Source organism: Panthera pardus, unplaced genomic scaffold, assembly GCF_024362965.1.
Source record: "Panthera pardus isolate Hobbes unplaced genomic scaffold, ASM2436296v1 HiC_scaffold_12, whole genome shotgun sequence".
Taxonomy (NCBI): domain Eukaryota; kingdom Metazoa; phylum Chordata; class Mammalia; order Carnivora; family Felidae; genus Panthera; species Panthera pardus.
In genome coordinates this window covers 9,808,893-9,834,243 of record NW_026526677.1, presented here as the reverse complement: position 1 = coordinate 9,834,243, position 25,351 = coordinate 9,808,893, and the positions used below count along the sequence as shown (strand labels likewise).

At 50.4% G+C, this 25,351-nt stretch overlaps 1 long non-coding RNA gene across 2 annotated transcripts in view; it reads left to right on the top strand.

The window, feature by feature from the left end:
* Window positions 1–20,288, top strand: part of LOC109246559 (uncharacterized) — a 59,851-nt gene extending 39,563 nt beyond the window's left edge. Inside the window, exons 2-4 of one of the 2 annotated variants that reach the window (XR_008421116.1) lie at window positions 9,652–10,374; window positions 13,720–13,795; window positions 14,158–20,288. This is a non-coding gene — a long non-coding RNA (uncharacterized LOC109246559). Of the gene's footprint in view, window positions 1–9,651; window positions 10,375–12,930; window positions 13,796–14,157 lie in introns of those variants that run through there. The other variant, XR_008421115.1, reaches the window with a different exon arrangement.
* Window positions 20,289–25,351: the final 5,063 nt, after the last annotated feature.

The following is a 25,351-nucleotide window of genomic DNA, read 5'->3' as shown; positions in this document are numbered from 1 at the left end:
TATATGTGGTCTACCTCCCTAAAAATCCATAACCCCAGTCTAATCATGAGAAGAACATCCGATAAATCCCAGTTGAGGGACAGTCTACAAACTATCTGACCAGTTCCTCTCAAAACTGTCAAAGTCATCAAAAACAAGAAAAGTCTGCGAAACTATCACAGAAGAGCTTCGGGAGCCATGACGAGCAAATATAGTGTGGTGTCCTGGAGAAGAATCTCGCACAGAAAAGGGGAAGTAGGTTAAAACCAAGGAATTCTGGGGCACCTGGGTGGCTCAGTCGGTTAAGTGTCGACTTCGGCTGGGGTCATAATCTCTCAGTTTGTGGGTTTGAGCCCTGTGTCGGGCTCTGTGCTGACAGCTCGGAGCCTGGAGCCTGCTTCGGCTTCTGTGTGTGTGTCTCTCTCTCTGCCCCTCCCCTGCTCATGCTCTGTCTCTCTCAAGAATATATAAACATTAAAAAAAATTTTTTTAAAAAACACTAAGGAACTCTGAATAAAGTATGGATTTCTGTTTAGTTTTTTGTTTTGTTTGTTTGTTTTAAAGCTTTCCCACAAAAAGGCCCCCAAAAAAACAAAATAAAACAAACTCTAGGCCCAAATGGCTTCACTAGTAAATTCTACCTAATATCTAAGGAGAAAATGTTGTCAATTCTACACAAAATCTTCCAGAAAATAGGAGATGAGGAAATGCTTCCCATCTAAAAACAAAATCAAAAACAAAAATGAAAAGAATCATAAACCTAAATGTAAGAGCTAAAACAGTAAAAATCAAGAACCAACACAGGAGAAAATCCTAGTGATAAGTTAGGAAAAGATTTCTTGACTACTCAAGATGACTACTTTCTTTCTATTTAAAAGAAAACAGTGAACAAATTAGACTTCATTAAAAATAAAAATGTTTTGGGGCACCTGGGTGGCTCAGTCGGTTAAGTGTCTGTCTTTGGCTTAGGTCATGACTTCGAGGTTCGTGAGTTCGAGCCTCGCGTTGGGCTCTGTGCTGACAGCTCAGAGCCTGGAGCCTGCTTTGGATTCTCTCTCTGTCTCTCTCTCTCTCTGCCTCTCTCTGTCTCTCTCTCTCTCAAAAACAAATAAAGATTAAAAAGAAAAAATATTTTTTTCAAAAAAAAAAGTCTGACGCTTAAGCGAGTCACCCAGGCGCCCCGTGGTGTTATTGATAATAGCCCCAAACTGAAAACAGCCCAAATGTCTGGTGCCTGGTGAATGGAGAAACTAAGTGAGATGTAGCCAATCCATATAATGGAATACTTGCTCAGCAGCCAGAAGGAACAGACTACTGCTACAAGCAAGTATGGATGAATCTTGAAAGCTTTACGCTAAATGAAAGAAGTCAGACACAAAATACTACATACTGTATGATTCCTTGTACAGGAAATCCTAGGAAAGGCAAAACAATAATGCTAGAAAGTACATAGTGGTTGCCAGGGGCCAAGGGGAAGGAGGAGAGATTTGACTCCAAAGGGGCACGGGGAAACTTTTTGGCAAGATGTGAAAATGTTTTGTACTATGATCATGGTGGTGGTTACATTATTATCTATATTCCTCAAACCATACAATTGTTCACTAAAAAGTAGTGAACTTTATGGTTTGTAAATTTTAGCTCAGTGCAGCTGACACAGGAAGTTGGGCAAAGTGTTCTCAAATGCACTTAGTGGGTTACGTGGTGCCGAATTTTTCCTTGCCCTTCGTGTATAGTATACGTTCTATCTCCTTGTGATGAATGGGGGCAATTAGCCCTGTTGGGATGGTGACTTATTTTTTTGCTTCTCTATTGGATCCCAAAGTGGTCAGGAACAAACCATAGCTTGCAATTTAATGGGACTCTTGCTGAGTCTTCTAGTAAGTGTTCTCCTTCTGGGAACCAGAACTTCTAAACCCGTATTGCTCAGAGTTCCAGGATTTGGACCCACGAATTCCCCAAGTTGGGTTACCGGGATTGATGGTAAACAAGGCCTCTCCTACTTCTACTTCATGATTCCTGGACCCGTGTATTCTGCCTGTTGGGAACACAGTACCTTATAAAGGGTATTGATTTAGGGTGTATGTCGCATCTTGGAGAATGGCACCCCATCTTTGTAGGGTATTGCCTACAAGGTGATAACTCAGCTGTACCTTCAGAAAGCTGTTCCATCACTCTACCAGCTTCTAGGTGTTGCCCTATGTGATCGGGCCAGTGGATTCTCTGGTCATGTCCCCACTGCTACACCCCCTTTGCTCTAGTGTATGTTCCTTAGTCCCATGCTAGATAGTGTGGGGTCTTGGGGTAGTGAGTTGAACCTGTAAGCCCTCAGATAATATTGTTGGGTGAGGCCCTGTTGGCAGAAAAGGCCCTGATATATGTGTCAATTTCAGTCAAGATAAATTGCTGCCCATTTCAAGGTGAAAGAAGTTCAATGTAATCAACTTGCTATCAAGGGGCTGGTTGGTGTCCTCAAGGGATGGTACTGTATCAGGGGCTCAGCCTTGGTCTCTGTTGACTAGTATGCTGGGTAAATATTTAAAAATCTGAGTAGGCGCCGTGGGGGGGGGGGGGGGTGGGGCGTGGGAACCTGACTTGTAGCATCTGCTGATTTCCGTGTTGTAAGTATTCCCACCATGGCCAATTCCACGCTACCAGCATGATGTCAACTGTTGCACAAAACTCCTGAAAGGTGGACAGTCGACTGTCCCAAAGCTTCGTAGGCTGGCTCTAACACACTGGTGTCTCTGCTGCCAGGTTGGATAGTCAACAGTGACATTAGAGGGTAAGAGGGGAGCCCACACTGTTGAACTCCCATGTAATCTTGGCCACCATGGCTACTCTGTTCAAGGGCAACATCTCAGTACTGGAATGGCTGATGACAGGGGCTGGCTGACATGAACTGACTGGGTGGCTCTGACCACATGAGTGCTTGGTGCCTCTTCCATAGCAGATGCTCTCTGGTAGGGGATAACATGCGATACCAAGATACTCACACTTTTTACTGACTACCACGGGATTTCCCACATGCCTCTTTGTCTCTGATCTTCCAATATTTCTACCCCTCCAGACCCCGTGACCAACTAGCCAAGCCACTGGCCACTGTCCATGAGTTTAGGTACATTCTTAACCAAGGCCACTTCTCTTTCCACACAACACGAGGTTCTGCCCATTGGGAGGATTTCCCCCTAACCACTGTCTGGAGCAGTTGTACATCACAAGTCCATTTTTGCTTTGCACGCACATACCAAGCTGACCTATATATGAGCCAAGTTGGCCATTTTCCTTCTCCATCAGCTGGTCATAAAGGACTGAGCATGTAGCCATACATGCGAGCTGAGGAGAGATACTGGTACCATAGTCCCAGATGACATGGAAATCCGGGCAATTGGCTCCTTCAGCTTACTTGTACCTTCTGGTCTGTCTTATAGTGCATTGCTCCTGGACCCACATGACCTTGACCCAGTAGCTCTGACAGGAGCCAGCTCATGATGGGCAGTCTGGCCACATGATTATTTGATATCCCATGGTCAGTTACTCCATCTCTACCACAAATCAAAGCATGCCAGGAGCCGGTTTTCAAATTCTTTGCTGCAGATGGCTTGGCCTTGTTTCAGAGCTCTGGAGTTTATGATGTGGCTCTCCTTTTGGGATTTGATATAAGCTCCACATATCTTTTGAGAGCACAGATATTATGGTAGAGATCTGCCTGTTTTTATGACCCAAATGGTAGGGCTTCCTGCATTTCAGCCCGGACCTGTTGCAGAAAACTTTCCCTCTACTGAACCCCACTTAAATCTAGCCATCCTTCTATGCCGCACAGCAAACGGGTCAGAGCAGTATTCCCAAGTATAGAATATGCAGCTTCTAGAACCGTAAGTGTCCTGCCAGGCATGATGTTTCCTGCTTCATGGTGAGAGATGCAATTTATCTTTTATTTTGTCTGTTACTTTGAAAAGGCTGTCCTAGGGCGCCTGGGTGGCTCAGTCGTCTTTGGCCAAGGTCATGATCTCACAGTTCGTGGGTTCGAGCCCTGCATCGGGCTCTCTGCTGTCAGCGCGGAGCCCACTTCAGATCTTCTGTCCCCCTCTCTCTGCTCCTCCCCTGCTTATTCCCTCTCTCTCAAAAATAAACATTTAAAAAAAGGATGTCCTAAATGCTCCAAGACCCCTAAAAATTTCACTGATGTGGTGGGCCTTTGACTCTTTTGTAAAAATAGACTTTACTTTTCAGAGAAGTTTTAAGTTCACAGCAACACTGAGCAGAAAGTACAGCAATTTCCCACGTACCCCCTGACCTACACATGTACAGCCTCTCCCATTATCAACAGCCCCCACCAGAGTGGTAGATTTGTTACAATTGAGGATCCTGTGTTGACATATGATAATCACCCAAAGTCCACGGTTTGCATTAGGGTCCACTTTTGGCGTGGAACAAACATTCTATGGGTTTGGACAAATGTATAATGACATGTCTCTACCATTATAGTATCATACAGAGTAGTTTCTCTGCCCTAAAAATCCTCTGTGCTCCACCTGTTCATCCCTCCCTTCCCACCAAGCCCTGGAAACCACTGATCTTTTCACCATCTCCATACTTTTGCCTTTTCCAGATGTCAGATAGCTGGGATCGTACAGTACGGAGCCTTTTCAGGTTGGCTTCCTTCACTTAGTGCATTTAAGCTTCCTCTGTGTCTTTTCACGGCTTAATACCTCGTTTCTTTTTAGCACTGAGGAATATTCCATCATCTGGATGTTTATGCATCCATTCACCCTACCGAAAGACATCCTGGTTGCTTCCAAATTTGGGCAATTATGAAATACGTTGCTATAAACATCTGTGTGAGGCGTGGTCATGCGTTTTTAACTGGGCCTTTGACTCCTCATGGGATTTATTTTCCCTCTTTTGAAACAAACATGTCTCATCAAGACTCCAATCCACTTTCCACTTTCGTTCATTGACATAGTGGATCAAAAAGATATTCTGCAGAATGTCCAGGCGGTCCGAGTCCCTTCAGTCGGTTTCGTGACAGACGAAAGAGAGTTAACATAGCCCTGGGGCTAGACCATAATGGATGCTGTTGTTCATCCCTTGTGAATGTGAACAACTTCCTGTCATCCTTCCAGATAGGATAGAGGAGAACTTATCTGCCATCTCAATGGCCACATACCACGTACCTGAACTGGAATGATTTTGAGAGAGAGAAAATGTGTGTGCGGGCAGGGGAGAAGGCGCAGAGGAAGAGAGAGAGAAAGAGAATCTTAAGCAGGCTCCATGCTCAGTGAGGCCAACGCGGAGCTTGATCTTACAAACCGTGAGATCTTGACCCGAGCCGAAATCAAGAGCTGGACACTTAACCGACTGAGCCCCCCAGGGTCCCTGGAATGACTTCTTAAAGTTGTCTTGAATTGAAGCGAGAGGACTGAGCCTTGGTCGCCTACCTCAGTCACTCGATTGGGTGACGCAGCTCCCTTCAGCCGAAGGCAGTCCCTGGAGGAGGTCGGCTATGAGCAGGCAACACCCCCTATGGCTTTGGGAATGAGTACCTTGGACCTGAAGGGGAAAAATCCAGCCTGCATCCCATACCACCCACTACAGATATTAGTCAACCAAGTGGGAGTGCTGGGTGGGCAGTGGAGTTGGGAAAGATGGGGTTGCAAATCGAAAGGTAGGAGTCTTTGTCTTACACATGTTGTCTACAGCCAGCTGTGAAGCTGGATGAGATCACCAAGAGAATGAAAGTGGATTAAGCCAAGAGAAAGGGAACCAAGGACTAAGCCCCGGGGTCCACGAACATTAAAAAGGAATCATGAGGATAGGGGTCTTTGTCCTTTTGTTCACCGATGTATCCTAAGATCTTAGAACACAGTAAGTGCTCAGTAAAGAGTTGTTGGTTAAACTAAATAAAGTTCAGGGGGAAAAAATGTCCAAGATGGAGAAAGGAGTCGTAATTATGTCCCGTATCTGGGAGGGCTATGTCTGTGTGATAGACTTAATGTGTGCGTCCCCCACCCCAAGTCATATGTTGAAGCCCGGACACCCAATGTTATGGTTTTTGTAATGAGGTCTTTGGGAGGTCATTAGGTTATGAGGGTGGGGCCCTGGTCTGATGGGATTAGTGCCCTTGTAAAAAGAGATGCCAGAGAGCTTGAACTCCCTCTCTCCCTCTGCACCCAGGAAATACCATGTAAGACACAGCAAGAAGGCAGTCCCATCTGCAAGCCAGGAAGAAATCCCACCGTGGTGACACCCTGATCTTAGACATTCAGTCTCCGGAACTGCGAGAAAACGCATTTCTGCTTTTTAAGACACTGGGCCTGTGGTGTTTTGATATGGTGGCCTGAGCTGATATATTACGTATCCTGAGAGAAAAATCTCAGTCAGAAAAACAAACGAAATGATCAGCAACCAAGAACATTCAACTGGAATTACAGGCCAGGTGTTGTACAAAACAAGTTCCAAAGAGCAGGACGCGGGTAACCAGAGGGCCCGATGACAGCCCTGGTCTGCCATAGGGTAGTCGTATAATCTTGGGCAAAACGCTCCCGCTTCTGCCTGTACCTTCGCCACTGAGATGGTCGGACTATATGAGTTTTGTGAATATATGTTATTATTATTTTTAAATATAGAGGTAATTCGTGTTCATTTAAAAACTTCAATCAGGGGCGCCTGGGTGGCTCAGTCGGTTGAGCGTCCAACTTCGGCTCAGGTCATGATCTCGCGGTCTGTGAGTTTGAGCCCCACGTCGGGCTCTGTGCTGACAGCTCGGGGCCTGGATCCTGCTTCAGATCCTGTGTCTCCCCCTCTCTCTGCCCCTTCGCCACTCACACTCTCTCTCTCTCTCAAAAATAAATAAACATTTAAAAAATAAAATTAAAATAAAATAAAATAAAATAAAAACTTCAACCATTACAGAAATATGTGGAGTAAAACATGAACATTCCCTTGCCTTTCTCTCTGCAGAGTTAACCATAGTTACCCGCATAGCACAGATCCTCCTAGACTTTTTTCCGCCATGGCCCTGCTCAAATGTTCACCCTTTCATGTGGCCTTCCCATGTCTCAGGTCCCGTATCTTCCTGCTCTTTTCTCCTTTGGCACTTTATATGGGAAGACAAGAGGTCAAGGGGGCTGAAGGCAAAGGGAAGCAGGTGCCTCTGTGGGCCGGTCATGGGGGCAGGGCAGCAATTCAGAGCCTCTCATGCTTTGGAGCAGGAAACCTCTGAAGAGCCACTTATGGAGCTGCCCACCCCAGAACCCAACTGACAAAGAGAGCCAGTGTGGCCGGGATGTTCATGGGAAAAGAGCCAGAATGTATACCTTATAGAACAAATTTTAAATGTATTTGGTCATTTGATTGTTTATTCATTCATTCATTCATTCATTCATTCATTCATTCATTCATTTTGAGAGAGAAAGTACGCCTGAACCAGCGCAGAGCCTGATGCAGGGCTTGAACTCACGAACTGTGAGATCGTTGGTCCTTTAATTGCTTTAATCGAGGCATAACGTACATATGGTAACATACACAAATCTTGAGTATACAACTTGAAGATTTTCACACACACACACACACACACACACACACACTTATGCTGCTACCACCCAGACAAGGAACATTTCCAATACCCAGGGCGGTCTCCCCATCCCGAGGAAGCCACTCTTCTAACCAGTATCGCCATCTATTCACTTGGGCTGTTCTTGGATCTCATCTAAATGGCATCTCGCAGCACGTTGTATCGTAGGTCTGCTGTCTTTTGATCATCACTGCGTCTGTGAAATTCTTCCAGGTATTCCAGGTATTGTTGAACAATAACAATTTTTATTGCTGAGTGCTGTCCCACCGTGGGACCATATCACGATTTATTGATGCTTCCTACTGCTGATGGACGTTTGTCACGTTTCCAGTTTGGGGCTGTTACGAATAAAGCTGTCCGGATTGTTCTGTGCTTGCTATTACTATTTTTGGTGGGCCTCCGTGCTCGTTTCTCTGGTGGATCTATCTAGCAGTGGGATTGCTCACTGGCTCATGATTTGTTCCTTAAGGAAATGTCCAGAAGGATTTGCAGGGATTTGCCCCTGGCCATGAATGCCGAGGCCACAAAAGATGCTGTAGGAAGACCGTGGAAGAGTGAGGAGTGCCCGACAAGGTCATCCCCCTCTCTGGAAGGGGCCAGCAACCAGAGGCTGAGCTAAAGAGCCCCCCGCCCCAAGACTGCAAAGGGGGTCTCTTGCCCAGTCCCCGCTGCTGGGGAACGAGGTTGAGCGGCCCACTCCAAGGTCAGCATTTCACTGACTTTCCTGGCTGTTTATCTCCACCTTGTGACTTGGCCCCACAGCTCAGCGACTGATCTGGGGGAGTGAGTTCATACCCTCAGAGCCGCAGACAGGCTTGTTCAGCTCAGGCCACAGTCTGCTCCTGCCTAGAGACGGACTTTGAGTTTTTAGGAATTAGCCCCGATCAGCAGGAAGCCAGGGAACAAATCAGCGGCCACAGTCACAGAGGGACCAGAGCTCCTGAGGCGCTCAGCTTGTGGTACCACCGGGGCCAGCAAATCAGAGTCTGAGAGTGAAGGAGGCAGTAATCTCCCCAGAAAGCGGATGGAGATTGCCTTCCACGCCCAGCGCCTCCCAGCTGCCTGGGCTCAGTCTGGGACGCTCGCTCAAGGCTTTGAGCAGCACCTAGAGCCTAGAGAGCACTTCCCTCAACCAGACACACCTCAGTGTCACCGGAGGCGGCCCGGAAGCGATTTCAGAGACCATTTTACTTACAGTCATCAGTCTGACAGCCCCCTGCCGGAGTCCAGCTCCAGCAGGTCCGGGGGTTCCCGAAGGATGAAGGGCGTCGGCGAAAAAGTGAAAATACAACAAAACTAAAACAGAAATAAAAATAAAAAGTAAAATAAAAATGGACACAGACGACAGCAGTGTGTTGAACTGGCCCCTTTATTGCACTAAACGTGGCATAATATATGCTAGTGATCTCCTTGTAACGTACATCATCTATGTTTTTCTAACATTACCCAATTCCAAAATTGTCCCTTTGCATAATCACCCAATAAGGAATAACATGGTTGTTTTGTCATAAGGTTCCCTCCTGCCCTTTGCTTATTGATTAATTTCGTTTCTTGTTTTTATTATGTATCTATGTTCATCTATAATTTATAAAGTATTTGCTTTGCTGTTTTCACGAAAGGCCATTTATCTCTCAACACCTCAAGTGGAAGAGTTACAGGGACACGCCCTCTTAGTTGTCTCCCTGAACCATTCGTGGTTTTGAAGAAAAGTGTTCGCCTGGGTCCGAGGTGCCAAGAAGGGGGCCAAGAGGGCCTTAGAAACCCATGCCTTATACATTCTCACACAGACAGTGCACCTAGGAACCAATGAGCCATTCTGTACTTTAACCGACTAGGTTCAGTCATCATCTGGAATGCCTCCTGGGGGCCAAGTGGACCCAGGGGTCAGAGGGACCTGTGTCCAAAGATACGCTCCTTAGTTACCGGAGCGGGGCTTTCGGATCCGTGTCTCTCCTTCATTGGCTGCCTTTGCTGGCAAATGTATGAGGCTATCCTTCCTTTAAGTAGAGGAGTCTCCAGAGGGGACGGCAAGGGCTAAACATAAGGCTGCACAATTTCTGGTGGAACCTTATTTTCTTCCCTAACGGTTCTTTTCCCAGGGGGCCTGCCGAGGGCAATTCCCCAACAGACAATAATACCCCAGGTACTTTTAAGGCCGAACGACCTAAAAGCGGGAGGACAAGAAGCTTCACTTGTCGGCCGGCCGCCCTGCGGTCACCAATCCGTCCACAGCCCGGGCCCTGCCACTCAGGCTGGGATAGCTCGGCTTCCAGCAGCCCCCAGTGCAGGCCCTGGTGTTGATGTAAAGGCAGCTGGAGGAAGTGGCCGACAACAGTCACCATCAACCAGGCCATGGAGCCTAAGCCCCAGCCCTACCAGTTGACTTCTCGATGACTCTGCGTCACTTTCCCTCTGGAACCAGAGTTTGTTCATGGGTACAATGGGCTCACACTGGGTGCGTCCCTGTGTACACCCAGAGCGACTTTGAGAACCACCTAATTGCTGTTGTTCGCCAGAAAGAGAAAATATGGCTCTGTGAATATAAGATGTGATATCAGGCCTCAGCAATTGTTTGCGGTCGGAGTGAGAGAATGATCCGTGAAGCGGCTTCGGCTGGCCGCCCAGCCAGGACAAGCCACACCCATGGGCCTCATTGTCCTCTACCCACTTCCCAGCCAGAGAACAGGTGCCTGGGGCACGGCCTCTGCCTGTGAGGGTGGGGGCATGACCCTGAGCACAGGTGTGATGAGAGCTGTGGGGAACCAAACACGAAGGCGAAGGCGTCTCCTTCAGGGCCATTGAGTCACAGGGCCATTGAGTGGGTGAGTCACCCGATCCACAATTACTATTGTCTTTGTTTGCAGGTGAAAAAGCTGATATGCAGGGGTGAAGAAATGAAATCAGGCGGCGTCCGGGTGGCTCAGTCGGTTAAGCATCTGACTCTTGATTTTGGCTCAGGTCATGATCTCATGGTTTGTGAGTTCGAGCCCCGCATCGGGCTCCGCGCGGAAAGTGCAGCAGAACCTGCTTGGGATTCTCTGTCTCCCTCTCTCTCTGTCTCTCTCAAAATAAATAAACGTTAAAAAAAAAAAAAAAAAAAAGGAAATCAGGATCGCACAGACATCAGCAGTGCTGGGGCCCGGCCCCCACTTCAAGGCCTGCCTCTTTCCATGGCCTGTCCTTAGCATCAAGCCCGATGCAGGCTGACTCAGGCAGGGAGCCACGTGAGGCCTTGGGAACCGGGTCGAAGATCCCCAGGCCGTTCATTGCCCCCCGGAAGAGATTCTCAGCCTGTGTGCTGGGGTGCTGCTCCTTTCCCCCCGTTCCAGCTCCATGCCGTTTCCCCAGCCTTCCGCCGACCTGTACCAGGCCCCCAAGCCAGCCAGCCTTCTCAACCTTCCAGGCCCTTCTCAAATGCTGCCGCCTCCAAGAAGCCTTTCCCGATCTCCCCAGCAATTTGAATCACCCCCTTTTTGAATATGTGCTGCCGAAGCGAGCACTGATCACCCCCTTTTTGGATTTCTTATAGTTTTTGTTCTGTTTTTAAGGAAAGACTGTGCATCAGAGAGTTAATTTCTTTAACTCCTTCATGAGGGAACAGGCAGGACAGCCATGATGACTCCTGGGAGAATTTGAAGAACAAGGTATTTATAGGAATAGCTAGAGAGAACCATAGGTCTGATACAGAACTGGTATTGCCCTCCAGGGCAAAAATCCTTAAGTTTTGGAAAGATCTTTTCTACCTGAGGGAAATTGTTTGCACTCTGCCTGACAAGAGGCTACAAGTTAACATCAGCCTGAGCCTGGGTGGCCCGTGGTTTGGGAGTTGGACCCCCAGGCCAAGCTCCGCACTGACAGCTTGGAGCCTGGAGCCTGCTTCGGATTCTGTGTCTCTCTGTGCCCCTCCGCTGCTCGCGTTCTGTCTCTCTCTCTCTCTCTCTCTCAAAACTAAACATTAAAAAAATTTTTCTAAAGGACACAGAACCTCACAAACCTAGAGCCTGTGATCAGTGCTCAATGGAAAGTCAAGATACAGGTGTGGACACCTAGATCAGCAGACCACAGCCCCTGGACAGGTCTGGCTCGCGACTTATTTTTGTAAATAGACTTAATGGAACCTGGCCACACTTATTTGTGTATTCCTTATCTGTGGTGGCTTCTGTGCCAAACCGATAGAACCGAGTATTTGCATAGTTGTGACAGAGATCGTATGACTTGCAAAGCTGAAAGTATTTACCGTCTGGCCCTTTATAGGAAGCGTTTGCCGACCCCTCGTCTCCTGTTGGTTTTTTCCTTTTTCAAATTTTTTATTGTGGTAAAATACATACGACATAAAATTTATCGTCTTCACCACTTTTTATACATTTTTAAATGTTTATTTTTTTGAGAGAGAGACAGAGACGGAGCACGAGTGGGGGAGGAGCAGGGTGAGAGGGAGACGCAGAATCCGAAGCAGGCTCCAGGCTCCGAGCGGTCAGCACAGAGCCCGACGCGGGGCTGGAACTCACAGACTGCGAGATCATGACCTGAGCCGAAGTTGGACGCTTAACCGACTGAGAGACCCAGAGGCGCCCCCATCATCTCAACCATGTTTTTTAATGAATATAGTCTATTGTCATATTGGCTTACATACAACACCCAGTGCTCATCCCAACAAGTGCCCTCTTCAATGCCCTTCACCCATTTTCCCCTCTGCCCCCCTCAGTTTGTTCTCTGCATTTAAGATTCTCCTGTGGTTTGCCCCCCTCCCTCTGGGTTTGTAACTATTCTTTTCCCCTTCCCTTCCCCCATGGTCTTCTGTTCAGTTTCTCAAGAGCCACATATGCGTGAAAACATGTATCTGACCTTCTCTGACTGACTTATTTCACTCAGCATAATACCCTCCAGTTCCATCCACGTTGCTGCAAATGGCCAGATTTCATTCTTTCTCATTGCCAAGTAGGCATTGTATATATAAACCACATCTTCTTTGTCCATTCTTCAGTTGATGGACATTTAGGCTCTTCCCATAATTTGGCTATTATCTTAATTTTTATCTTAATTGTGGCTATTACCTTTAATTATTATCATAATTTTTAATTGTCTGCTGGCACGGTCTTAGATACATACTGCTGTTCCCCCGTCACTGCATCCGTCACCGGAACTTTTTCATATTCCCGAACTGAAACTCTGTACCCATTAAACGATACCACCACCCTCCCTGTCCCCTCCTCCCCAGCCCCTGGCAACCACCTTTCTCCTTTCCGTCTCCTCGAGCTTGACTGTTCGAGTAACCTCACGTAAGAGGAATCCCACGGTATTTATCTTTTTTTTTTTTTAATGTTTATTTATTTTCGACACAGAGAGAGACAGAGCATGAATGGGGGAGGGGCAGAGAGAGAGGGAGACACAGAATCGGAAGCAGGCTCCAGGCTCCAAGTGGTCAGCACAGAGCCCCACGCGAGGCTCGAAACCCACAAACCACGAGACTGTGACCCGAGCCAAAGTCAGATGCTTAACTGACCGAGCCACCCAGGTGCCCCCGACACTGGTTATTTTCTGGTTTTTTGTTTTGTTTTGTTTGTTTGTTTGGATAGTAGTAATTCCTAATCTCCTAGGTGTTTGTACCTCCTACCCACCCCCCACCTAGCCCTGACACCCTGCCTCAAGTCACTTGTGTCCTCTGGCCGAGAGGGTCACATCCTCTGGGCACAGACAATCATTTCTGTATCCCCTTCAGTGACCAGCACACTTGTCATGTTGAATGATCCCTGGTTTCCCGGAAGATTACACTCTGCAGGGGGAAGTAAAAAATTTACATATTCTGGAAAGACCAAGTTGGGCGTGGCTGGGACTACCTTAGGGCCACCGACAGGGAGTCGCCACAGTAGGCTCCCTCCTTCTGGTCTCCACATTTCTTCACCACTCTCGGAGATAAATAGACTTCTTGGAAGGTCGGCGCAAGGTCTGACCCACCCCACTGCCCCAGCCTGGGTTCCAGGGAACCCCTTCCTGCCCCCCTGTCTCAGGGTCTCTGAACACCCAGGTCTCCTGAGCACACGCTCTGTGCCATCCTGGCTTTCAAGGCCCAGCTCAGGCACCTCACCAGCACCCTTTCCCCAGCCGGAAGCCCTCACACTGTCCCTCCAGCTCCCACGGGCCCGTCCAAGCTTTCTGCTGTGGCACAGGGAGAAGAGCATGGGACAGAAATCTGAAGATCTGAGTCTGATCCTGGCTGTCTCTCCAGCTGGCTTTTCGTCGTGGGTGAGTCATCCCTCCCCTCGTTTCTGCAAGTTTAGAACAAGGAAATCTGGAAGTTTCCATCTATAGCTAAAACTCCATAATTGTCCACTATTTTTATTGTCCTTCTTTCCCTGCCAGACTGGATGTCCTTTGGGGCGGAGACTAATTTGTTCCCTGTTGCCCACAGCACCCACCTTAGAGCTTTCCATGTAGTGAGGCTCAGGATAATGGTTCTTGGATGAGTGAAATGGTTTCGGAGGGATTTCAAATGTTTGCCCTCCATCCGGTTCCTGCGCACGGGCGGCTTTGGGGCCCACGTTTTCTGTGCCACGCTCGTGACATGCCCACTGTCTAAACTGCCCACTTTCCTTCCACCTTTCTAGCTGACAAATTCCTCCTCAAAGAGCCAACCCAAATGCTGTCTCCTCTGACGCCTCTCGCTCTCCTCTGCGAGCCGGCCTTCCCCCGAACCCCAGCGACTCTGGGGTGCTCTCTCGATGATCCCAGAATCAACAGCATTTTGTCTCCTCCGCCAGACTGTGGGTCCCGAGGAGCACATCACCTCCTCCTCCTCCTCATCGCTGACACCCCAGTGCACCTGCCAGCTGTTTGCAGACAAAAGAAGGTGAAGTCAGTGGGATTAAACACAAGGAGAGCATTGTGCGTTTGGGACAGTCAAGATGTTCTTCCGTTTCAGCGGTGTAACATGTGAGGATGTAGCCTCACAGAGCCCAGGCCTAGGGCCCATAGCAGCGGAGCGGAGAGAGTTAAGCATCTCCCTTAACTCCTATCTCTCTCGGCCATGGCCCTCCCAAACCCTGGGGGTTCCCGTGTGGTGGCTGTACCCAGCTGCTCCTGCTGGCACTCGGAAAGGGCCACTAAGCAGATCGGGGAGGGGAGGGGTGGCCAACGTGCCAGCGGATCTCCTGAGTGAGCTAATGATGAATATCCCCCCCCCCCAAGAGGCTTTGTGACCCAGCTGGGGGCAAGGGAGGCCAGGATCGCAGCCTGATGCTGTGCTGTGCAACCCGACATATGGGAAAACAGCCACAATGAAGCAATCTGGCCCAGAAGGGTCCCAGGCCTCAGGAATGCGGGCACAGAGGGGGCTGGGGCAGTGAGACACTTGGGAAGGAGCAGGTAAATGGAAATCAGCGCTGTGCCACACGCGAGAGAGAGCCTGGGGGAGAACCGCAGACTTGAGCAGTTTCCCAAAACTGCCTGGGCATTAGAATCACCTGGAGGCTTTTACCTGTCTTGTTATGAAAGAGTTTATTTTCTTTCTGTAGAGCCATACCTAAAAAAAGATGGGTAGTAACATAAAAAAACCAAAAAAACAAAAAAACAAAACAAGAACCCCAGCCCAACTGCCAGGGCTTATCCGTGTTACCAGAGATGCACATGAGGTTACCTTAAGGCCCTCAAGGCAGAATGAGCATGTACGGTACAGGCAGAGGCCAGGAGCATCGGTTGAAAGTGTGTTCAGGGAGGAGGACCCGGTCTTTGGCAACTCAGGAGACCACAGGCGTGTGTGGTCCACAGGGGCCGGCAGCGACAGATAGGAGACTCTACCACGTGGGATGGAAGTCAGCACAGACGCGAAGTCCCCACGGGTGGACCTCTGAGGTCCAAAGATGGGGGCTGAGGAGGATATGGGGAGCCAGGTTCCAAGTCGCCGTCCAAGAGGAGTGGAGGAGAGAAGGCTTTTGTTTGTTAGTTTGAACCGTCGACTCCTGTGCTCTTGAACCAGCATCTCCAGGGGCAAGGCCCTTGGTTCCCAGCGGAGCCAGCCTGGCACCGGTCCGAGGACAGGTGTGGTCAGCCACCGGGATGGATGAGGAGAGCGCTGTCAGGAGATAAAGCTCTAAGCCATGGACCCAGATCTCCCAAGGAGTCCCGGGTGATCTCCAGCTACTTATTCTGTACTCCTCTTCGTCTCCATTTCTTCATGTGATCAAAGTAAGAGACCATAACACCTCTCCTACAGCTTTGATGGAGGGATTACATGAGATCATGTAGATGTCGGTGTTTGTTGGCCCACTAACCCTGGCATGTGGACACACGGGGCTAGAGACCCATTGCCTGTGTTAATCATCAAACGTCAGGAGATCTGTGTGTGTTTATGATTCGTAAGGGGCGTCGTGAGGTAGGAGTGGGTTGATGGCCCAGGCCTTGATCCCAGATGCCCACACCCTCTCAGATGACACTGGCAAAGTCCACCTGGTTTGGGTCCCCCATGCCATTGGGAGCATGTCTACTCCCCTACCATGGTGGGGACCCACGCTAAGACCGGGGTGTCTCAGATCGAAGATTGCCTGTTTGACTGGCACCTGTTGCCCTCTGCGTGGCCTTCTCGGACCCCAGTGACCTTGAGAGAATCCCTTGTCGCTCTGTCCGCAGCTTCGCAGTAGGAGCTGCAGGAAATGGTTCGGGGTCTCTGCAGCAGCCCCGGGGCCTTTCAGTAGAGCCAAGCATCACCGGCCTTGTCGAGACCCTTGGTGGGCACCTTGGTGGCAAGAGTATGTCAACTGGGGGCCAGAGGCAGGCCCGGCCACCGCCTGGCTGATGGCTCAGAAGGAGCAGCTCAGGAACCCTCTGTGCCCAGAGGACTTTGATGTCTTTTCATTCCAACGCCGAGGACAGCCTTGTTCATGTAGAAAGCTCTCGGGACTGAAGGTGGTCATTCCTCCTGCCCACCCACCACCACCCTAGCATTAGTGGAAAACGCTCTTTGGAAGAGAAGGGTTTTTCCCCTTAGGAGGTCGCCAAGAGACATCGGAACACAGGCAACCAGAGAAAGATCTTGGAACCGGGGACTCGGGAGACCTGGGCCCTAACCTTTGCCAGATGACCTTGAAACAAAGGGCTCATCTTGGAAAGTGAGGAGGACGCCAGCCGGCCTGGCAAACCCACAGGTGGTTGTGAAGTCAGTGGAAATGTGTTAGAAGGTGGAACCCACCTGAGAGGTGTGAAACGCTCTCCAAACGGCAGGGGACACCACTGTCCTCGCCTCTGGCTTGCTGCCAGCCACGTCCTACTCACCCTTGCCTGGCACCTGTGCCAGTCCTCCTGGGCTTTGGCTCCTGTGGATCTTCCACGTGGAGCACTGAACAACACTGTGAAAATAAGTGAGGCGTACAGGGCTCTTGAAGATGTCAAAATTGAGCTCGTGCTTTTCTGCCAATGCTGCTGCCTCTCGAGTCTTCTCTACCCGAGGAACAGAATCTCCATCGAGGGAGCCACACTGCACCAGCAAGCTGGACATCCATTCTAGTAGATTCCAGGGCCATGGCTTACTTTTCCCTCCACTGGGCCGGCAGGAAGTGTGCTGAGCAGAGAGTCAGAGAGGGGCTGGTTGGGGGAAAAGGGAGGAAGAAGAGGAAGGAGGGAGGGAGGAGGCCCCACGCGACATGACCTCTAGGGTCCAGGCAATCAGGAATAAAGGAGTAAGAGCTGAAGGGAGGGACAGTCCCCAGCCCCCCAACCTGAACCCTACAGCAAAGAACTGCGTAAACCAGGGTTTGGTTTGGGGAGGGCAAGGAGCCAGTATCTGGAACTGGTAGAGAAATGGCCAACGTACCGTTCCATTGTACCCATCACCCCTAGGCGTTAGCCGTGCTCTCCTGCAGATCGCAGATCCCTGCAGGGTGCACCTTGCCTCGCCCCTGCCTACCTTGCCAGAGCCATCCAGAGTGGGCTGTGCCCGCCCCCCCCCCCCCCCCCCCCCCGCCTGGCTTCGTCTGGCTGGTGCCTTTGTCCAGAGCGCTCTGCCCCCTGCCCGCCGTCCTCACCGTCAGGTCTCATTCACACGACATGCTGCTAACCGCTGTAGAGCGTACAATTGACTGTCATTGAGAACATACACAACGTTGGGCGCCTGAGTGGCTCATCTGACTTCGGCTCAGGTCATGATCTCACAGTTCGTGAGTTCGAGTCCCACAGCGGGTGAGCTCAAGCCCCATCTCGGGTGAAAACTCTCTCTCTCACCCCCTCTGCCCCTCTTGGGATTCTCTCTCTCTCTCTCTCTCTCTCTCTCTCTCTGTGCCTCTCACTCACCTGTGCCCCCCCCCAAAAGAACATTTACAATGTTGTACAGCCATCCCCTCTCCCTAGTTCCAAAACATTTTCATCTTCCCAAAAGGAAACCCATTAAGCGTTTACTCCCCATCTCCGCCTCCGGGAGTCTGCTTTCTGCCTCTATGAATTTTCCTTTCTGGCCATTTCGCTGCTATGAAAGTTCACGTACGAGCATGTGTCCGAATACCTATTTTCAGTTCTTTTGGGCATATACCTAGGAGTGAATTGCTGGGTCATGCGGTCATTCTGCACTTAATTTTCTGAGGAATCGTCCCTTTGTTTTTGACGTCTTCCTTACCCCTAGGTGTCTGTGCCTGTGCTGTCCCACACCGTAGCCACCAGCCCTGTGTGGTTGTTTCCGTTTAAATTGGTGAAAATGAAACAAAACGAAAGATTTAGATCTTCGGTCACACCAGTTATGTTTCAAGGGCTCAGTAGCTGTCTGCGATTAGCAGCCACCGAAGTTCCATCATTCTGGGACGTGCTAATGGACAGTGCTGGTCTACACTGTGAGATCCCCCCTGAGGGAAGGACTAACCCTGCCTGGTTTATCGGAATGTGCCCAATGTCTAGGAAAGTGCCTGGCATGTAGGATTGTTATTTTAGGGAGGGAGGAAAGAAGGGTTGCTTACGGGATCATTTCTTTATTTGATCTTCTCGGAAAAGCTCTACAGGCAGCAGAAAACGAATGCTTTTTCCGTTTTTAAAATAACAGTCTCAGGGAGCGCAATAGCAAGCCCGGGGTCACAGAGCTGGTATGGATCGTGACCCTCCACCCTCCCCCTCCCTCCACCAGCTAGACCTTGAGTGACTCCCGAGGCATTTGGACAGAATAGTAGTGGGCAGCCCGGGGGCTGGAAAATACCAGAGGTGGCTGACACAGTAGTCTGGCTTGAGAGGCATTAGGGCATTTTTTTAATGTTTACTTGTTTTTGAGAGAAAGAGAGAGAGCAGAATCAGGGAAAGGGCAGAGAGAGAGGGAGACACAGAATCTGAAGCAGGCTCTGGGCTCTGAGCTGTCGGCACAGAGCCCGACACAGGGCTCAAACCCACAGACCGTGACATCATGACCTGAGCCGAAGTCGGACGTCCAACCCACTGAGCCACCCAGGCGCCCCTGCATCTTTCTACATAGGACATCAGACCCCGTGAGTGAATGTGCCCAAACCCTTTCTTCGTTATTGTCCCCCTTGCGAACCAGTTTAGACACCTACCCCCCACCATCATGACCCCTCTTAAAAGCTGAATGCCACAGATAGCTGTTTACCTACTGGATGCATATCTGTGTTTATGTATAGAAAGAGCAAGATTCTTTTCGCCTCCCAAGAAGCAATTTTGGCCCCGTTGGGGGTGATCCTGCCCCACTGAGCATGCATGCCAGAAATCAGAAATCTTCCCCAGTTCCTACGGGGCCCTCGGCGGGGGCATCTTACGCGTCTGACCAACATGTCCACTTTTGCTTCCTGGAAGAACCGGCCTTGCTCCCCGCCCCTGCCCTGCCAATGCCACAGGACGCCGTGTGCTTCCCAAGGTCACGTTCCGGTACTCCCCAGACAGCAGAAGCCTCGAGGAGCTGAACCCATGGGGTTCCCTGCACGCCTCCCCACCGCAACCCTGCTGTGTCTCAGAAAGGCTGGATGTGCCCATCCTCTCTCCGTGTCCTGCTGTGTCCCGGGCCCAATGGCACATGTGCCCTTAGTTTCGGAGAGATCTCAGGAAGACAAGCCCGAAGCCAAGCGAAGCAAGGCGCCACCGTCTCCCCAGGACTCCCCAGATGTGCTCCCGTGAGAGCCCTTTCCCCACATGCCAGAGCAGCGGCCGCAGCTGAATCCAGCTTAGGCCCAGCCGGCCTTGCCCACACACCAGAGAGGTCACGGCATGCCCTCGCTGACGGGCGGCACCTTACGGTTCCAACGGCACCCCGTTTTACAGATGAGACACCAGGACCCGGAGAGGGCGGGGCTGGAAGCAAGGTCACAGCGTGAGTGGTTCCCAGGGCGGTTTGTTTTGTTCTGGACCAAAAGAGCAAGGAGTCTGAGCAGTGGTGCGGGACGCCCCTGGTCTTTCAGGCGTGACAGACCTCCTCGAAGTGACATCCCCATGTTGGAACCTGTTTGCTACCCGTGGGGCACAGAAGTTAAGTGTAGGAATTGAGAGTAAGCATTTAGAAATATTTATAGTGGCTTCGTGGAGAAATTTGTTTCTTTTTTTAACTTTTTTTTTTAATGTTTATTCTTGAGAGAGAGAAACAACATGATCGGGGGAGGGGCAGAGAGGGGGACGTGGACAGAGAACCGCAGGCGGGGCTCGAACTCACGAACTATGAGATCATGACATGAGCTGAAGTCAGACGTTCAACCAGCTGAGCCACCTGGGCGCCCCCATGGAGAAGTTTTATATCTACTAACTCTACGAATAAAAAATCTGGCCTTGGTTATTATGTTAGTTTTTTGTGCTTTAATGTTTCTAATGATTCCTTTTTATTGTATTTTATGAAAGTGTCGATCTGTGATGAATGGGAGTTTTTTGTTTTGTTTCGTTTTGTTTTTAAAGCTGGTCCTTCGATTGGGGCGCCTGGGTGGCGCAGTCGGTTAAGCGTCCGACTTCAGCCAGGTCACGATCTCGCGGCCCGTGAGTTCGAGCCCCGCGTCAGGCTCTGGGCTGATGGCTCGGAGCCTGGAGCCTGTTTCCGATTCTGTGTCTCCCTCTCTCTCTCTGCCCCTCCCCCGTTCATGCTCTGTCTCTCTCTGTCCCAAAAATAAATAAAAAACGTTGAAAAAAAAATTTAAAAAAAAAAGCTGGTCCTTCGCCACCAGTAGTTTGACAAGGAAGGTACAGAGGCTGCGTTCCTCCTGCCTCCCACACACGGCATGGAAGGTCTTTGACCTAAGGATTAAAGAAAGAAAAATAACGTGGCTGTTTGGCTGGGCCAACAGAGCCCAAAGGTCTCTGTTTTCAGCCCTGAGCAGACACACCTCAAGGTCACCAAAGCCTGGCTTCTGGTGGGGTGCCTCGACTCGCTAAGCGCATCCCAGGGGCAGGGGTCCCTAAACCCGTCGGGTTTGCAACAAACAGGTGGTTCCGTGTGCCTTCCACTGGGGGCCTGTCCGGTCAGACATTTGACAGAGAAGTTGGGACTCTCTCTTCATTTCATTACCCTTCCTCCCCCTTGTACAGACGGGAAATCTAAGAGCCAGAAGGAGGATGGTTTGTTTATTTCCCTGTCTCCAGTGCCCGGGGAGGGTGTCTGTCCCAGAGTATCTGGCAGGGTTCGATCAGAGCAGGAGAACCTCTGTGAACTGTAGGGAATGAGGGGCCAGAGCTCCCGTGCTGGGAGGACTGCCCTCCATCGCCTTCGGAGTGGAACAGAACAGCTGCGTTTTTACTTGGACCTTCCAAATCTTGCAGACATTTCCCCTGTGGCTAGTGCTAACCCAGGACCCTAGAGAGAAGGGAGCGCTGAGAAATGCAGTTCGGCTTAGCTAAGGTGACACATTATAAAAGCCATCACCATGCCTATAAATGAAAAAAAAAAAACAGAGAGAAAAGAAATGACGTGTCCAAGGGCACCCAGCAAGCAACTGAGAGGCCGAGCAGGAAAGTGAATGGTGGCCCTTCTAGCCCAAAGGCGTGGCTTTCCACTGCCTCCACGCTTTTCATTCTGGGGAGGACCTGGCTTCTCAGCTCGGTGAGGGGGCCACAAGGCAGGACACCCCACCGGCCACGGTGGAGGTGACTCAAAACCCGAATCCTAAGGTCCTGTAGGAGCTGCAGAACCCTAGCAGAAAGACAACGATGGCTAAACTCGGGCAGTGCCTGGGAGGGGGAAGAGAAAGTTCTCTCTAGGGGCAATTAGGGGTAGAGCTGAGCCGGCTGACGTGGGATCTCTTCCAGGGCATGAGAGGATGTAGGCCTGAAATTGGCAGCTTCAAGCAGCAGGAACAAGGATGAGGAAGCCTTTTCCCGAGCCACAAGCAGTGTCGTGGCCCAGGGCAGGAGATGAGGAGAGGTGGGACCAGCCACCTCTTTGGCTTCAGGGTCGACCTCTGCTAGGGGCACATAGGCCCAGAGTGTGGGCCAGTCGGCCGGAACCTGTCCAGACAGGGCTCCCAGCTGACTCAGAAACCTGGCAGAGGTCCCACCCAGCAGCCAGCTCCAGCGACGGGCCGGCCCCTGCTCATACTGTCCCCACGGCTCAGCTACCTTGCGACAAGGGGATGTGGGCCCTTGAACTTGAAGCAACTCACTGCTCGTGGAGAAAGCGGAATCCCAGGCTCTATGATTTAGAGAGAATTCAGAGATTATCTACTCAAAACCGTCTTCTTGAGAACAAAGGAGAGAGAGCCGAGAGGGGCAAAGTGGGGGCAACGAACCTGGGTCTATTCTGCCCCCATTCGGTGTTCTTACTACAGCACACCGGCCGTCTGGTTGTCCCCTGCCTTACTTGGCCTCCAGATAGAGAGGCTGGGGACATCAAAAGGTGACGCCAGGGTAAGGAGTCACCTCCCCGTGGTCGTGACTCAGCGTGAGAGACGCTGCACCGTCAGCCCAGGGATAGGTCATCCACAGATTGACCTGCCTTTGGCCAGCGGAGCCAAACAGTGGCTGCTGCATTTTCGTGACGCCTCACACATTTTGTCCATGATTTTCAGTGAATTTCACTGAGCGTGGAACCTGGTGCTCCGGTGGCCCTTATTAGAAACAGGAACCCCGCAGATTTCCTAACCGCTGGTTGATTTTGGACAAGCCGATCTCTGGGCCTCAGCTTCTCGGTCTCGAAGGTGAGAACACATCATGGCAAGGCTCCCCTCCTCGCCACGTGATGGCATCCCCGTGCCCTTGTCCCACCTTGGCCTCCACCTGGGGCCACGGACCCCAAACGGGGCTCTGCCTGAGCCCTCGTGGCTGCACTCTTCCCGTGTTTCAGCTCTGCTCGTAGGCACCCCCCTCAGCTGCCTTTCCTGGCAGTGTGCTCCCTCGCCTGTCCTGAGCCTATCCAGGTGGGTCATGTCCCAGGACGTCCGTCCTGCCTGACAGTGAACGTGGGTGGGGAGCCACTGAAGCATGGTAGCAGCATTTCTGCCCAACTCTGCTGCCTCCTGAAGGCCCCCTGGTATAAGGAGGCTTTATCTCTATCTATATAGATGTGCACCTGCATTGGTCCACCCATATCTATAGCAATTTCAAAGCGCTTTTTTTTTTTAAGTTTAATTATTTATTTTGAGAGAGAGAGAGCGCGCGCGTGCACGCGCGCGTGCGTGGGGGAGGGGCAAAGAGAGAGGGGAGACAGAGCATCCCGAGCAGGCTCTGCCGCTATCCGTGTGGAGCTCCACTCGGGGCTCAAACTCGAGAACCATGGGATCGTGACCTGAGCCGAAATCCAGAGTCGGCCGCTTAACCGACTGAACGCCCCCCCAGGCGCCCCCAACGTGCTTTTCTATCCATCACATCAAGTGATTGTCACAACAGCCTTTTGAGGGCAGGGGGGTATGTGTGTATCTTTTTGGGGGAAAACCGAGGATCAAAGGGGTTAAACGTGCTGCCTGAAGTAATGCGGATTTGGAAAGCATTTGTACTTTGGAATTAGCCCCGGAAGTCGAATCCCAAATAGTCTGGTCACTTAACCTCACTGAGCTTCAATTTCTTCAACTGTAAAATGGAGACAGTAAGGTCACAACCCCCTTCTCTGCATGCTCCCTCCTTAAAATCACCTGATGTTTGTGTGCTGGCAGAGGCTGGGGATGGGGACTGGAGACCAGTCTGCTGAGGCCCCACAAATTCCCCACCCCAAACTGATTGATGCCTTTGACCCTAGGTCTCTGCCAGGTGAGGAGACAGAACCGAGAGGCAGCAACAGGTGAGGACAGAAAGAGCCTTTGGGGTCCAGGTTCAGACACCCTTCAGAGCTCTTACATTCCATAAGCATCATGCTCAAAGGCATGTGTCTGATTTGTGGGGGGGAATCGGGACTTGCCACATGTGTATGTCTTGGCCATTACCAATAATGAGGTCATACCCAAAAGGCACTGACCTTTGAGTCAGAAAGCCAGAACTTCTAGTCCTTGTTGGGCCACTGATTTGCTCCCTGGCTGTGGTCGAGCCTTTTGTCCTTTCTGGGCCTTAGCCGTCTTGTTGGTAAAATGAGGTCCTTTCAGCGCTTAAATCGTATGACATTATGAATTGAGCAAATGCACTTGAACTTACTAACTCGGAAGCAGATCCGGCCGTGTGATTGGGTGGAGAGGGCAAGGGCCACAGAGCCAGACGAATTCCATCTCTGCTTATGAGCTGGGGGACCCTGAACAAGCTACTTAGCCTCTCTGAGCCTTAGTGTCTCCAGCGGTGCTCATAGGGTTGTTATGAAAATTAAAAGAGATAAGGGATGTAAAGGAGTTAACACAGTGTTGAGTGCATAGTAAATGCTCGAGAAATGTTAATTATCAGTACTGGTAGCCAAAGACACAGTGGCACCCAAAACCTGGTCCTTCTGAGAGGATAACAACAATCGTGAGAATAAATCCCTTGTGTTCGGTATATTACTTGAATAAACGGCCCAGTGGTTTTCAGGTTTTGTTGTAGTTGTCTGATTTGTAGCCTTATAATCCTGACAGCTATTGTAGGGGCCGGAGCCGGGACTGGAATCCGGGCCCTGGAGCTACAGAACAAAGCCCATGTCTTCAAGAGCTTTTTTGGTTTTAAGTTTATTTATTTTGAGGGCACCTTGGGGGGGCTCAGTCGGTTGAGTGTCCGACTTCAGCTCAGGTCATGATCTCGCAGTGCGTGGGTTCGAGCCCCGCATTGGGCTGTGTGCTGACAGCTCAGAGCCCGGAGCCTGCTTCGGATTCTGTATCTCTCTCTCTCTCTCTCTCTCTCTCTCTCTCTTTCTCTCCTCCCCCACTGCTCACTCTCTGTCTCTCAAAAAATGAATAAACATTTAAAAAAATTTTTTTTAAAGAAAAAAAAGAAGTTTATTTATTTTGAGAGAGAGAGAGAGAGAGAGAGAGAGAGAGAGAGAGAGAACTAGCGGGGGAGGGGCAGAGAAAGATAAAGGGAGAGAGAGAATCCCAAGCAGGCTCCACACTGTCAGCGCAGAGTCCGATGCAGGGCTTGAACTCATGAACCGTGAGATCATGACCTGAGCCGAAATCAAGAGTCAGATGCCTCACCGACTGAGCTCCCCAGGCTCCCCTTCAGGGAACATTATAAATGTTTACATGTGCTCCTTCCTCACCCTATCCCTGTTGACTAATTCACTAGTCAACAAGAACCCACGGGCAGAAGCCTCATTGAGAGCTGGGCCCTGCGGACGATGGCGGACCCTCCACCAGAACAGTGGCAGGTGGCAACGGAATAAAAGGGGCAGATGGGAGACACTGCCGGTGGTGAATCTCTGAACACAACGAACTTTTCTTTGCAAAGGTGGGAGGCAAGAGAAAAGAAATAAAAGACATTCTGAACTTCTGAGACCGAGTGTCAGGAAGAAAAGCTGTGCTATGACTA